General features: G+C 46.8%; 1 protein-coding gene across 1 annotated transcript in view; it reads right to left on the reverse strand.

Annotated features, from left to right (window-relative positions):
• The window catches only part of SLIT3 (slit guidance ligand 3), a 551973-nt gene that overhangs the window by 131279 nt on the left and 405486 nt on the right, over positions 1-15208 (reverse strand). The gene's annotated exons all lie outside the window — the stretch shown is intronic.

Here is a 15208-nt window from a genome sequence, read left to right on the forward strand (position 1 = left end):
GGAGGCTGAGCTACAGAGAGGCAACGTGGCTGTTCCAAGGACCCACAGCTGAGCTCTGGAGATGGGGCTTGAACCCGGTGCTATCGTGCTGCAAACTCCTGTGTTGCTCCGGGTACATACTGCCTCAAACAGGATGCCATGTGGAAAGGTTATTCTGTAAGGATTTTCTAGGCATCTTCTGACTCTTTAAGCACATCTTACTTATCTCATGTGAGTCTGTGAGCTCTGTGGGGACAGGGATTAAGTGTCCTCTTTCTGGAGCGTCCCCGTGACCACAGATGAGAACTCCTACAGTGCAACGTCAGCACTAACTGGTTTGTGCGTAAGTGAAACGAGAGCGATGTGAGCTCCGGAAATGGATCACGGTGAAATGAGGCTGCCGAAGAATGAAGTCAGGATGTAGCTAAGTACAGCCCTGGGCTTACCCTTCTTCAGGGACCTATTGTGGAAGCCCAAGGAAAGCGTGGCCGCCAAGGAAGCCATTTGCAGAGATGGAAGGAAACATTAGGTAGCAGGAGGGCCTTTTCCGGTCGGTCACTGCAGCGACTGTCCAGACGGACAGGCAACCGCACACGGCAAGGCTGGGCCTTGTTCTCTGCTCCCTGGACCATAGCACATAGTAGGATTTCATGACCACTGCACTGTGCATCCCTGACAGCAAGAGCTGTTCCCACAGCCCTTGGCCCACTCCTTCATGGGGAGAACTGGCTCCTCCGCTTTTCTTCTGTCCCCCTCTCACCAGCCCAACTCCTCTAACTCTCACAGGCCGGCCACTGGCCCAGGAAGGGGCCTTTTCTTGGAAGCCTTCATTATTTAAACAGACTTTTTTTTTTTTAAGGCCCCCTGGCCCTCAGTGAACACATTCTTTTCCTCTTAAAATGGCCTCTAACGTTTTCTGTCTTGTACATTACTACAGCTCCATGAGCAAGTCCACACGTGGTTCAAATTGAGTCTTCTATACTCTAGATGTGTGGTTTGGGGCAAATTATCAGCATCTCTTACCAATGGGTTCTTTACTGGCTGAAGGAGGCAGGCCAGGGTACCACCTCACAGGCGGTACAAGGCTTAGCGTGTAAAAAGCTCAGCACGCAGGATGTACTCAGGACACGGAAGCTACCGTTTTACTGACGTTGATGGAGACAATCTAGTCCTGTCCTGCTCATTCCTGTTCCCGCTCCCCACCCCCATGGAAATAGAAGCAAAGCTTCGCCCGGCACACAGCGGCCCCCGTACCACCCCACCCACGGGGCCCTGCATGGATTTCTCCTCCAGCCCTTGGTGACCCTAGTTCACAGCAGGATTCCAGGGGTCACATGCCCCTTCCTTCAGTCTATTCCTCAATCCCCCCTGGTCTACCTGGCATTTGTTTGGCCAGGAGGAAATCCGTTCACACAAAGGCACAGAACCTAACACTTTTTCCTCCCTCTTTCCCCTAGTTATTGTGCATCTACCATGCGTCTGGCATTATTTTAGGCATATACTGTGGTAAAAAGGACCAGACCGAATTTCCGTTATCTGCTTCTGCCCGCTCTGCAACTTTCCGAACGCACCAGCACACAGCCATCTTGCATGTTATGAAGTTGAACCTACAGAGCTATTTTGTTTCATGTGGCTTATCTTTCCTATGAGTATGAGTGTGTGTGTGTGTGTGTGTGTGTGTGTGTGTGAATCCATCCTATCTCCATCCACTCAAGAAGCCTTCAGAACATCATCAGACCAGGCTCTCCTGTTTTTGCAGGGGTGAGGACCATGCCCCCACCCCCATTTCTGCATCAGATTAGAAATGCCTCTGGGGCAGAAATGATGCCTTCATTTCCCTTCCTATCCAGCCCAGAATTCTGGGCTCCACACGTGGAGGATTGGTACCTAGTCAGGGTTGTTGACTCACCATCAGCCAAAATCCTGAGCATCCTCTTTATCTCTCAAAGGCAAAAAGCAAGATGCCTTTGCAGAAAAGAGGCTTCCTTCTGACCGTGCTCAGCCAGTCACCATCAGGGTTGAGTTCACAGCCAGCCCTGCTTTAGCTGCATAGACAGTGCAGTTATATGCAGGCTTTGACTCTAACTGCATCCGGCAGTGATCCAGCAGCGATGACCTATTAGTGTATTACTACGCTGATATTTAAAAGTGAGCCGTAATGAGGGCTATGAAACATTTACGATAATAGCAATTATTCTAGGACCAAAATGACTTAACACAGTATTTAGAGTTCTGTGATTTGCTGCGTGGGGCTGGCCAGCCCAGGGACGTCAGAGGGTTGGTAACCTCTCGGACGCTGATCTCCATGGCAGCTAGAGTTTTTGTTTCCCTAATAAACACAGATTTATTTGATTTCCAGCCTCAGTGGCTTTTGCCCGCGCAGGGAGCTCTGTGCCCTGTCTGGTTCCTGTGCCCCCTGCCTAAGCATCTGGTATTTGCGGAGGTGTCATTGTGATAACCCCAACATGGTGAAGCAGAGCTGGTGAGCAAAGGCCTTGCAGGTGGAGACCTGGTTTAGGTTCTGCTTCTGCCACTTACAGCCTGTGCAACCACAAGTAAGTTTTCTTAATCTTAAGAGGTTTCTTCCTTTGTAGCATGCAGATAATAATAGCACTGGTTTCACAGAGCTGCAGCAGTGATTAAATGATATACTAATGACTGTGAGCATTAACTGAGAGCTTATTGTACGCCAGGCAGGCACTGGGTGGAGGGTCCTACTTGAACCATCTCATTTAATTCCTCCGCCACCCTGTGAAGCAGGTCTTTCTTATCATCTCCATTTTCTGGATGAAGCAGGTGGCGCTACCAGGGTCTGAGTTCAAATGGGCCGCACTCCAGGAATGATGCCTGTATTCATTGTCTATTGCTCCTGGAACAGATTACCAATCATTTAGTGGCTTACAGCAACACCAGTGTATTCGTTATAGTCTGGAGGTCAGATGTCTAACATGGGTCCCCGCGACCCTGTTTCTTCTGGAGGCATCAGGAAGAGAATTTGCTTCCTCGCCTTTTGCAGCTTGTAGAGCCACCCACATTCCTTGGCTCGTGGCTCCTTTTGTGCACTCCAGCCTCTTAGTTCTGTTGTCACATCTCCTGCTATTCACTGTGAGCTCCTGCTTCAGTTCTAATGAAGACCCTGTGGTGACATTTAGAGCCCAACTGGATAACCCAGGACAACCTTCCCCTCTCGGGATACTCAGTCACATCTGCCAAGTCCCTTTTGCCATATAAGGTAATATCCGTAAGTTCCTGGGATGAAGACATGGACATCTTTGGTGGGGCATTATCCAGCCAACAGCCATGCACTTGAAATAAGGCATGGGAAGCATACTTGTTAGTTAGTTAGTTAGTGCAATGCCTGATTCATACCCAATGGTCAATAGTTACTAGCTATTATCACTGTGGCTTGTTTGTTTAGTCCTTTATAGTTTAAAAACCACTTTCACATTCATCTCATTTGATACTTGTAGCACTCTGAGGTTGGAATTATTACCCCCATTTTACAGATGGGCAATTTGAGGCTACGAGAGGTAAGGGACTTGCGTCTCCTGGAGGAGGAGGCAGGCCTTGCTATTCTTCCTTTACACCAGTTCCTCTCAACTTACCCACTGCCTTCTGTTTCCAGGGCAAGTTTGTGATTCCAGTATGGATATGCTCTCTGTCATCTCCACTCAGGGACCCAAAGCTAGAAATAGCTGCACAAGCCTCCCGTTGCCTCTTGTTCTATAAACTTTCTTAAAATTTAACCAACAGAACAATAAATAGTTTGGTCTGACAATGATCCACGCCCACCCCCACGGGACGGCTGGCTCAGATTCAGTGATGGTGACCTCATCAACCTCGTCTTATTTACCTCCATGTCCTGGAAGAGTTTTGCTAGCTCCAGGGTTTAGTTTCATCCTCATCTCTCTGCTCCTCTGGAGATACCTTGAGAAAATATGCTTTACTCAAGTCACCCAGATTGGAGGTTTTTCCCCAGGTAAATTCTTTCAATTCAGCATTTTTCGTGAGGGTTCAAGCGTAAGCTCAGGGTCAACTTAATTGTATAAAACTTCAGGACTGTTCTCGCCTTCCCTGTTTGCACAATCACAAGCTACCGAATGGGCATTTCAGTACGAACTAGAAATAAGGCAAGCCCCTGCCCTCACTGGATTCAAATGACAGCCCTTCCCCATTATAAATACTGCATTTATATTAAGACTGAGGTTTGACCTGTATACTGTCTAGTTCTTCTTCTGTTTTGTCCAACTTGGAGCATAAATGCCTAATTAAAAGGGATCATTTTCCATATTAAAATGATCTGTTTGGACAATGCTTCTTTTACTGATGGATTGCACTCTCTCTCAATTGTGAGCACGAGAGAGGGGGCATTAAACATTTTTTCCAGGGCCCTAGGGATTACTGAACTTACTGCTGTTTCTATAGCGCGTAAACTGGACCTTATGACCCTGAAAGAGTTGTGCTCCCCTGTGTTCCTTAGTGAGATACTGGGGTGCTGTGGCAAGACGAGGGCTCCCTAGGAATGATGAATGTATGAGGAAGTGGTGAACATGCTGGTTTGTGCCAGGGGCTGGCAAACTACAGTCCACAAGCCAAATCCCATCCAACACGGCCTGTTTTTGTAAATAAAGTTTTACTCATTTGTTTATGTACTGTCTGTGGCTGCTTTCATGTTTCAACGGCTGAGTAGTTGCGACATAGACCATATGGCCTGAAAGCCTAAAATATTTACTAACTGGCTTTTTATAGACAGTGTTTGCCGACCCCTGGCTGCTCTAGAACTGGGCAGTGCCTGTCCTGTCTTTCCCAGTGATCACATTCAATGTGCCGGCCACGTCGCATGGCCACTCAGTAAGAAGACCAGGTCGGAAGCTTTCACAACTGAAAAACAAAAACCACACGCAGGAAAGCCCAGGGGGCAAGTGGCAGAGCTGGGATTCAAAGCATGCCGTCTCCCTCTGGACTCCACACTCCTGGCCCCACCTGGGCAGACGGGGCCCACTCTCCTGGAACCTGCAATGCTGGGGTGGAAGGAGAGCCTAGGAAAGGCTGTTTAAGAGATGGGGCAGGTAACTTACAGCAGTGAGCTCACTAACCCCTAGTGCCCTAGACTCCACATGAGTTGGCTGAGGAATGAACTTGGCAGTGGTTCTCAGTGTGGGGTTCCCGGACCTGGGGCATCACCTAGAACTTGCCAGGGATGCATGTCCTCAGGCCCCACCCACACCTGCCGAACCAAAAACTCAGGGGTGGGCCCAGCCTTGTGTCTTTTAATGAACCGTTCAGAGAATTTTCATGCAAGCTCCAGTTGGAAAACCACTGAACAAGGGAAAAGGCTAAGAAGAAAGCCTTTACCTGAGTGTGGAGGGCAGCACACAACTGTCCCCTCTCCACCTTTGGGACAGAAGCCTGTTGTGCGGAAGGCAGCATTTTCCTGCTTAGGAAGAGGCCCAAGCTCTGAAACAGTACGTGGCTCTCAATGGCGGTGGCTGGTCCCCTTGGAGAACTCCAACGTGGTGTCTGTCCCTGCTCCCCGCTCTTCTCTGCTGAGAGCTGAAGTGTGGCTCTCCCGTGCACCCCTCAAGATAGCCATCTTTGATCTGGAGAAGCTAAGTCCAGCTGCAGCCACGCCACCCTGGCAACCTTAATCAGGCTGACATTTTCCTCTGTCCCCTCCGATTAGGCCATCGCTTTATCACTCTGTGCTTTCCCGGCTCTGGGTGTAATCTGCGTGTTGTGTGTCCATAACACTATGTAATTGGCTCTAATGCAGCCATATTATCTGGGAGCATGTATCACATAATTGCAAAACCAGGCATCCACAGTAAGTAAGTGCCACTGCGATCTCCCAGTGTGCCAACCTTCCTAGGATACTCTTGGAACCCCTCTTTCTCCCCTCCACGCAGGTGAGGATCCAGACTTTTGGGTCAGAGAGATTGGCCCATGCATCCCTGTCTGGAGGCAGGCTGACATTCCTCAAGTCTAGATGAGTAAGATGGTTCCCTCCTTAACATTCCCCAGGAAGGAGACTCAGTGAGTCATCAGCAGCCATGGCAACAGGATGTCTTTCTCCGTGAGCCTGGAGATATCCTGACTTTCACTTACAAATGTGCTGGCCCAATGGCCAGCCAGCACTCTAAGCCTGGAAGACGTAACTACCTCCAGCACTGCCTGTGTTGAATTCACCGTGGCTGAGCACTTTTCACATATTATCTCATTTAATTCTCCCAACCATCCTGAGATTTGATGGTCATTTTCATTTTGGATCCTAGAAAGAAGGATCAATGAACTCTTTCCCTACTCACACAGCTATCGAGTTGTGGAGCCAATATTCCAAGTGTGATACCAGGACCTAGATTTTTAACCATTATGCAAAACTGTCTTTTCCAGCACAGTCTTCCGACAGACGTTAGCTGCCTAATTTCTGTGTCTTCCCAAGGTGGAGGTGAGTCACGGAGGTTAATGGTGGACTAGCCCTCACGGACTTGGAAGTGGCAGGGACGGTGGCATTGGCCTCTCTGCCAAGGCTGCTCAAAGCAACAGCATTACCCTCCGTTGATCTGCAGGACAGAAAGCACTCAGCACAGAGAGTGTGGGTGGTGTCGGAGGTGACTTGGAAGAGAGGGTGATTACGTCTCAAAGCCACCTGAGGTCAGGGACTGACTAACAAGTCTGTTGCCCAAAGCCACCCTGACTGTTGGCTTGGTTGACTGGAATGTTTAATACCCTCAAGAACCAAGACTACAGATCTGCTCCTTACACAAAGCTCCTCTTTCGCCCGTTTGGAGCAGGCGATGAGTCTCTGAGGGCACTTGGGGCCAGAGGAATGGAACGCAGAGGGAGAGAGGAAAAAGGAGGGCGAGAAGCCACCTCTTCCGTCGCTCGCTTTCCTGGACTATCCTGGGTGCTGCATATTACTCATTTCCTTGATGTCCCCGCGGACCGTTTAAATTAAAGCTCATAACCATTGTGTGGGCATATAATGAAAACAACTGATGCTGCACTGATTAGTCCATTACTCTCAACTGTTAGAAAACATAATGATCTCACAAGGGGCCTTATTCACTGACGTATAGCAGTAGGGCTCTCATTTGACACCTCAAATTAGCAGCCAAAGCAATAACAGCTGGGGTTTTTGTCTCAATATTTGTACCCGACTCTAAAGTGCTTTGGCACTGGGTGAGTGTTATTTTTAAACACAGAGCTCTCACCGCCAAGTAACATTTTAAATGGTCTCCAGGTGTCATGTAAAACCTACAGAAATAAATAAAAACAATCAGCTGCCAATTGGGGCCTTGGATGATATGGATTCCTTAACAGAAGGGTCTGTCTTTGGGTCTCCCTTTATTATCTATTCCTATTGTGACAGGCAGACACTCATCTCCTGCTGCCCAGCAGAGCCTCAGTGACAACAACAACAAAAGGATGCCTTCGAAATAAATGTGAAAAAGTGGAAGATCAAAAGGGAAAGATCCATTTTCAAATCCCGCCATCGCTCAGTGAGACACCGGTGGTGCACGTTTTCATGCTGCTCCAGTGTCACCGGTCCCTGGATTCTGAAGCACTCCTCACTCCTGTACCGAGAACGTCACACATATTGCCTAGCGGTGATTCAGAATGAGTCAACTGCCTCCCAATGACCAATTTAATTGTAAAATTGTACCTTAAACGACAACATGAATGAGATGGCCGCAGTGTCCTAATTCTATTTCATCATCTATAAACCAGGAGCCTGGACCATCCATCTTGTCTGCTACATTATTTCAAAATCAGGCCGCTTCCAGGGTGCCCAGATGTCTGCAATGGGCTGAGGGTGAAAGAATGACCTCCGACTTACATAACTGGACATAGAGATTGTGGTTGAGAGGGGGACACACGGACAATTTCCACGTCAGCTGCATTTGCTGTCCAGCCCAGTGAGAGAGGAAGATGAGGAAAGTGTTTAAATACCCACTGCTCTGGGCACGAAGTCAGGACAGAGAGCACGCCTGCTTTGCTCCCTATTGTATGGGCGGGGCCTAGCCCTCCATTTGGCACACAGGATGACTCAATAAATATTTACTGAATAGATGGATGAGTTTCAAAATGTGGAGGGCCATGCTTTTGGCACCTTTTAATAAAAATAAATTTCCACTCTGAACAGCGTCTGGGCTGATCGGCGAGCACAGGAACAAGGGTTGACATCTGATTAAGTAAGTGGGCTGGTGGGGCTGCAGGAAACGCAATTCTACTCCATGGGATTGTCACTTTTCGTGTCACAGGAACGTTGCTATGCTGGGATGGGGGTGCAGTGGTGCCAGATGTTCCCTGTTTTAACGAGAAAGCCAGACATCTAGAATTTTTATGTGAGGTCTCCTGCTTTTTTAATATGGGTGACTCAATCACCTTAAGGTACAAAAGTCACAAATGAAACACCTGGGGGAGGGATCTGGCTTGCAGATGCCAGTTTTTGGTCGCTGTACCAAACAGATGCATTTAACAATGTGAATCAAATATGTGTATTTCACACACACACGAGCGCATGCGTGTGTGTGTCAAATATATATATCGAACACATATGTATACAATCAAAGTATTTTAATAGCCTGTGGTGGCATGTGGTAAAGCCTTCCATCCATACTGCATCACCAGCTGAGATACACTCTGGCAACCCACTGTTCCAATGAGCTATCTTTAAACGGTAGAAAATGACTCAACGCTTTCTTTCCCCACTACCATTTCGTGGAGACAAAGAGCCCTGAAGAAGTTTCCGTTTAAAGAATAAAGCTGTGTTTCGCCCGGCAGGTGTGCTCCTGTCTGGTTTCTGCACGCCGCTCATCAGTTCTGTGGCCAAACATACAAGTTGCCTCTTGTGCACAGTTCAGAATTGAGCCAGACCAGAGCTGTTAGCAGACAAACTGCACAGGATGCGTGAGGCTCAGTTCCTGGGCTGAGATGCCAAACAGGTCCTGCTTTTACCCTCTGCCATTTGTGAGGGAGGGACCCTCAGGGAGCTGGCTGCAATTACGCCTTGGGCTATTGGGGTTCAGAGACGGGCAGGGGACCCCAGTGTTACTCACTGGGATCTGGTCAGCACTGGTAGCCGAGATCAATGATGTGGACATTCATCTCTTTCCAGATTGCTCTCTGATTGGACAGCCACCTGTTGGGGCACTCGGGGGTCAGCCCCCAAGCAGTGGCCGCAGGCAGGGAAGGCCCTAGAAGGGGAGGGTGTGGTCCCCATGCTGAATGTAAAATGCTCCCTCTGGCAAAATGCTGGAGATTAAAGGAGGATGAGATGGCAGGACTCAGAGGCTGTCTTCACACATTTTTGTTTCCTGCGTGCTGATATAGGGGAAAGGTAGACAGCCATATAGAGCTCATTAGATAAAGTCAATAGAGCTGGCCGTCTTCTGGCCTAATTCCTCCCTGAAATTTCCCTGCGGCTGTGAGCAAGTCACTTAACCTTTTGGGTAGGTTTCTTTCTCTTAAAATGAAGTGGTAGGAACAGTTGACGTCCAAGGTCTTTCCAGCCTACAGTTCCCCTCTTCGATTCTAGCTGGGCTGATGCTGGTTCTAAAATGTCCTTTCTGGAACGGGAATAGTTTTCTAGACAGCATTGGAAGGGATCGTGGATGCTCAGATCTGTATAAAGACAGGACATCTGGCCAAACTCTGAAAGTTGCCACCCGACTCCACTGGGCAGCATTTGAAAATAGTTACGTGGGGTCGGCTCTTTTTCTTTCTTTTTTGTGCAGACCCCTGGCTCAGCTGCTGGGGGGTTAATGGCCTTGCTTCCTTAACCGGCTGCCACATTTCCAGCTCACGTATGCAGAAGGGACGGGTCCAGACATGGGAGTGATTTCCCTACCCAATTGACACTGTGGAAGTCATTTACAAGGCTGAGAGAAGAGAGTAATTGGGATCAGGGAACTAATTCACGCAGAGAGGGTTTTGCTTTGTTGGGAGACGGCTTTATAATCATTCTCCAGGGTTTCCATGCAAATGGGTTATTTAGGGGAATCAGATCCAGATGTTTAAATTAAGATAGAGAAACGGAAGCGTGAAGGGTGAGGGGAGTGGCAGATATTCTGACGTATTTAGTTTCAGAAAATACACTGTTTAAACACCGTGCTTCTTAATGAATGTGAAATGGCCCCTGAGATTTGGGGCCGGGCAGGCAGGCAAGCTGGGCTGGTGGGAGCTATGGAGACCTGCAGAGGGCAGGCCCTGTCCAAATGGGGTGCCTGCCACTGGGCTCTAAACCTACGCTGTGCAATAAGGTAGCCACGAGCTAAATGTGGCAATTTAAATTGAAATCAGTTAAAATGAAATGAAAAACTCAGTTTCTCATTTGCAGTAGCCACATTTCGAGCACGCAAGAGTCACGTATAGCTAGTGGCTATCATCCTGGACAGCACAGGTATGAAGCACTGCCTTCATCACGGGAAATTCTATTGGATAGAACTGCTCTAGACCCTCTCAGCATATGCGGGCCTATAACCTCTAGATATTCAACGAAAGTTCAAATCATACACTTTCAAGTAAAATTACCTGAGTTTCAAACGTTGGCAACTAATTCTATTTAAACAACAACAACACTGTAAAGACCCAAGCAATTCAAAACAAAAATCAAATCCCACATCTGCAGGTTTCATTCAGCCTATGAGCCAATAGTTGGGGTCCTCTGACGTAGGTATCAGTCAGTGGAGAAATGGGCTCTCTAGAGCTGCTTTACGGTGAGTCCAAAGGTGACCCTGGAGAAACGGAATCATATTGCCTTCATCCCTCCTGCTCACCATCCCCTGCTTCTGTGAGCCTTCGCAGACAGGAAATGGAAGCTCAGGGAAAGGTCGGAACTCTGATTCTCTCTAGCTCTGCACCTCCACTCTCCCCCATGCCTTCCTCCCCACCACGAAGCCAACTGGCAGAGGAGGACAATTTCCTGCTTGAGTTCCTAGGATCTTGGCTTTCAGGACCCACGTCTGCAGAGTCATACACTCCTGACCACAGGTAAGCCAAGCCATCTAACATTTCACATCCTGGACGGAAGTGGCAGCAGCAGCAATAGGCAGGGTTGGCTCTTCAAGGGGATTGTGGCGCCTATGAGAGCCATGAGACGACAGCAGATCAAGGAGCAAGATACTCCCTGAACATGCTCAAATCCTGGCCACCAAAGCCACTGCTGGCAGCTGGGGGATGGATGGGAAACGGGCAGAGGCTGACCATTGGCACAGGAGCACATTTGCAAATTGGTGCAGAAGCTCCATTTTGGGAATGAACTGATCCCCATAGGCATTTCGCGGCTCTGTGGCATTTCCCCACTGGCCTCCTTAGCTTGCGCCTGGGAGAAAACCCTCTGGACTCTCTTTTCAAAGACAAAGAGCTAATTTTCCATTTTGTTTTAGCTGGGAGAAAGCAAACCAAAGGGATACTCCCAAACCTGGTTTGTCAAGGCAGAATTTCAGCCCAGAGACCTGGTGGCCAGAATCTGCGTCCACTGGGGACAGCAGGACTTCCATTATGATTCCACCTAAATGCTGCTCGTAGAAGAAATGGATAACGGGGGTCCCACCGATTCAAGAGCCCACCGATTCAAGACCAATTCAGTGATCCTCACCATAGCCTCTTAACCCAGGAACGCATACCAATGCGTTTCCATTCAGCGAGGAAACTAGCCTTAGTTAACAGGAAGAGGAAATCCAACAGGAACCACTAATCTCCCCAGATCCTAGCTAGTTACCTCAACTGTGAAGGCTGCTTATTGAAATGGAACAAAAATTACCTTACATCCCAAAGAAATGTTTACTTTTCTCTTAAGCTGATGTTCTCAAAACCAAGCTAGTCGTTTTAACAGGACTATGATGAAACTTCAAGTTGGGTGACTCTGAAGGATGGATGTGTGGTGTGGCACAAACCACCCAATTATAGGAAACCCAGGTCCTTTCCTAGCATTCTGGGTGCTGAATGGAAGTGACTGGTGCTTTCTACAAAGTGTCATTTTGATACTGATTGCCTGAACAAATCACAATTTGCAGCAAAGTACCAAAAAAAAAAAAAAAAATCATACTCTGGAGATTATTTTAAGACTTTCATTAAGCCATGACAGTTCTATATTCAAAGCTGTGTCATGACTAAACACTCTGAGTCCAAGTCTATTGAAAAAACAAAATGTTTGCATTTCCCAGAGAAACCCAGGTGAAACATTTTGTAAATAAACAAAAGCGAGTCTTGTCTGTTGGAAAACACCAATTTTCCCAGTGGCTCTAATTTTGTTCATTGTTAATAAGAAAAAAAAAAAAATCGGCATTTAGCTGGAGGAATTAAAAAACAATGGTAATGTGAGAAATGTACTGGTTCAGTAAAATATTACATTGTTCAATATTTAAAATAACGCTGGGACAACCACCATCGTTCTGTGTGGGCCAAAACATAACAGAGAATCCAGGGGCTGGGGCAGAGTGCGCCTCCATTCACTTAATTTCAACTCGATGTGGTTCCACGTACTTAACCAGCGACCTACTATGTGCTGGGCTTGTGGGAGGCACTGGAGATCAGGCAGTGAAACAGTACAGGGCAATTCTTTAACCTCAATTATTATGAGCGCCCTGATTGGGTGTCTGCTACCACGTTTCCCTGAAAGTAAGACCTAGCCAGACCATCAGCTCTAATGCGTCTTTTGGAGCAAAAATTAATATAAGACCGGGTCTTATATATTATAATATAAGACCCGGTCTTATATTAATTTTATAAGACTTGGTATTATATTATCTTATGTTATATTGTATTATATTATATTACATTAAACCCGGTCTTATATTATATTAAAATAAGACCGGGTTTATATTAATTTTTGCTCTAAAAGACGCATTAGAGCTGATGGTCCGGCTAGGTCTTATTTTTGGGGAAACATGGTACTTGCCAGGCATACAAGTACGGTATATCTCCTTTAGTCTTCATAACTAGCCTAAGGATTTGAGACTACTGCTTCTATATCACAATAAGGAAATGAACCCCAACCACCCAATCTGGTGAAGCTGGATTGGTAGCCTGTCCTATAGGAGGACTCTGCCACCCGCAGCTCAGCCTTCGCCTCGTTCCTCCACGTCTGGGGCAGTTTCGTGGCTCTGGATGTGATGCTGATTACGCTGAGGTCATAGGTTTTAGTTCCGAGTGCCTTCTGGGGCCACTGTGGTTCCTGAATTATGCTGGGCATTTACTATAGCCAGTAATCTCACTAATGCCTATAACTGCTTCTCTGGTGTGTGTTTTGGAATACATTTAAAATTTTTAATCGTTTTGTAGCAGAACAGCTAAGTGCAGGGGCTCAGATATCAGGCAGAGCTGGGATTGACACTGGAAGAGTAGCCCCCCTGTACTCGCCAGTGTCACACTGGGCAAGTCATTCAACTTCTCTCAGCCTCAGTTTCCTCACTAGTCAAATGAGGAGGCTAACAAGATCCACCTTATAAGGCTGTGGGGAGGATTTACATAAAATGCTTCATTGTAATATCATAGTGCCTAGAAGATAGTAGATGTAAAGAACAACAGAAACAAAAATAAATGGAGGCTATAACAGTAATGAAAATATTTATCATGACTATACTAATAATTGTTAAATATCATTGTATTACAGTAGTCCCCCCTTTATCCACAGTGGTGCTTTCTGTGGTTTGTTACCTGTGGTCAACTGCGGTCCAAAAATTTTAAATGGAAAATTCTACAAATAAACAATAAACAATTCATAGCCATTCTCAGTAGCGTGATGAAATCTCATACCCTTCTGCTCCGTCCCATGCCGGACGTAAACCATTCCTCTGTCCAGCGTCCGCATGCTGTACATACACTAACCGCAGGTTAGTCACTTAGTAACCGTCTTGGTTATCAGATTGACTGTCGCAGTATTCACAGTGCTTGTAGCCCTTATTTTACTTAATAATGCCCCCAAAGTGCAAGATTAGTGATGCTAGCAATTCGGATATGCCAAAGTGAAGCTGTAAAGTGCTTCCTTTAAGTGAAAAGGTGAAAGTTCTCAACTGAATAAGGGAAGAAGAAAGATCATATTCTGAGATCGCTAAAAATCTACGGTAAGAACAAATCTATCCACGAAATTGTGAAGAAGGGAAAAGAAATTCGTGCTAGTTTTGCTATCATGCCTCAAACTGCAAAAATTACAGCCATCGTGCGTGGTAAGTGCTTAGTTACGATGGAAAAGGCATCAAATTTGCGAGTGGAAAACATGAACAGAAAACAGGTTCTGATTGATGGCAACGCGTTGCCCCAGAAAGACTTCAGCAAGGGATCCCCTGACACGAGTGACCACAGTCACATCTTTTCTTACAGAGCATTATCATCATTGTTCCATTTTAGTATTAGTTATTGTTAATCTTTTACTGTGCCTAATTTATACATTAAACTTGATCATAGGTATGTATGTATGTTTGGAAAAAAACAGTATATATAGAGTTCGGTACTATTCAAGATTTCAGGTATCCACTGGGGTCTTGTGACATATCCCCGTGGATAAGGGGGGGACTACTGTATAGAATATATGATTGCATTATTATTATTGCTTGTTAATCAGAGCATCTAGTTCCACATCCAGAAGAAGCTCGGATGAAGTAGAGGACAGACTGCCACTTGTATGAAGTGCTGGGTTTGGTGAACTGGACCGATAATGTCTGAATGTCCCTACACCCAGTGGCCAGAACCCCTCAGCCCAGACAGCAGCCCCAAGCTAGGAGACTGCGCACACCTTATCTGGGTATCAGGACTGTTGTCAAGTTCTTTTCACTGCCTTCTGTTACCACTAACGGGCTTTCTTCTCCATTCTTCTGTGTCTACAGGAGGGGCTCAGGGTCAGGCCATGTCGTACCCACCGGATGTGGAATTAGAACCACCCTAAAAGTCTGGTTAAGTCCTACCACTGCTTTAAGTCTTGAATCTCTTTCCTCTCAATGTGGGCTGAGAGGAAGCTCAGTACACAGGTTGACGCAAGGGTCTGGGGAGCAAGAAACTGGGTGGGGGGGGGTTCATCTCTTGTTTCTCATCATTTGCATAAACCCAATTACAACCACTTTAAATTAAAGGGAATATGGAAGCAAGCTGAACTCTTGAGAAGAACTTCCCAGAAGATGCAGCTTGAGAGATTCCTGCTTGCTTCTGCGGGGTCCTTGCTCAGTTTGGGGATTCTGGATGCTGCGTCGCTTAGTTCTAGCTGTCTGTACATGTCCATTCAACTATTCTGGTG

The sequence above is a fragment of the Rhinolophus sinicus genome, linkage group LG10, assembly GCF_036562045.2.
Source record: "Rhinolophus sinicus isolate RSC01 linkage group LG10, ASM3656204v1, whole genome shotgun sequence".
Classification (NCBI taxonomy): Eukaryota; Metazoa; Chordata; class Mammalia; order Chiroptera; family Rhinolophidae; genus Rhinolophus; species Rhinolophus sinicus.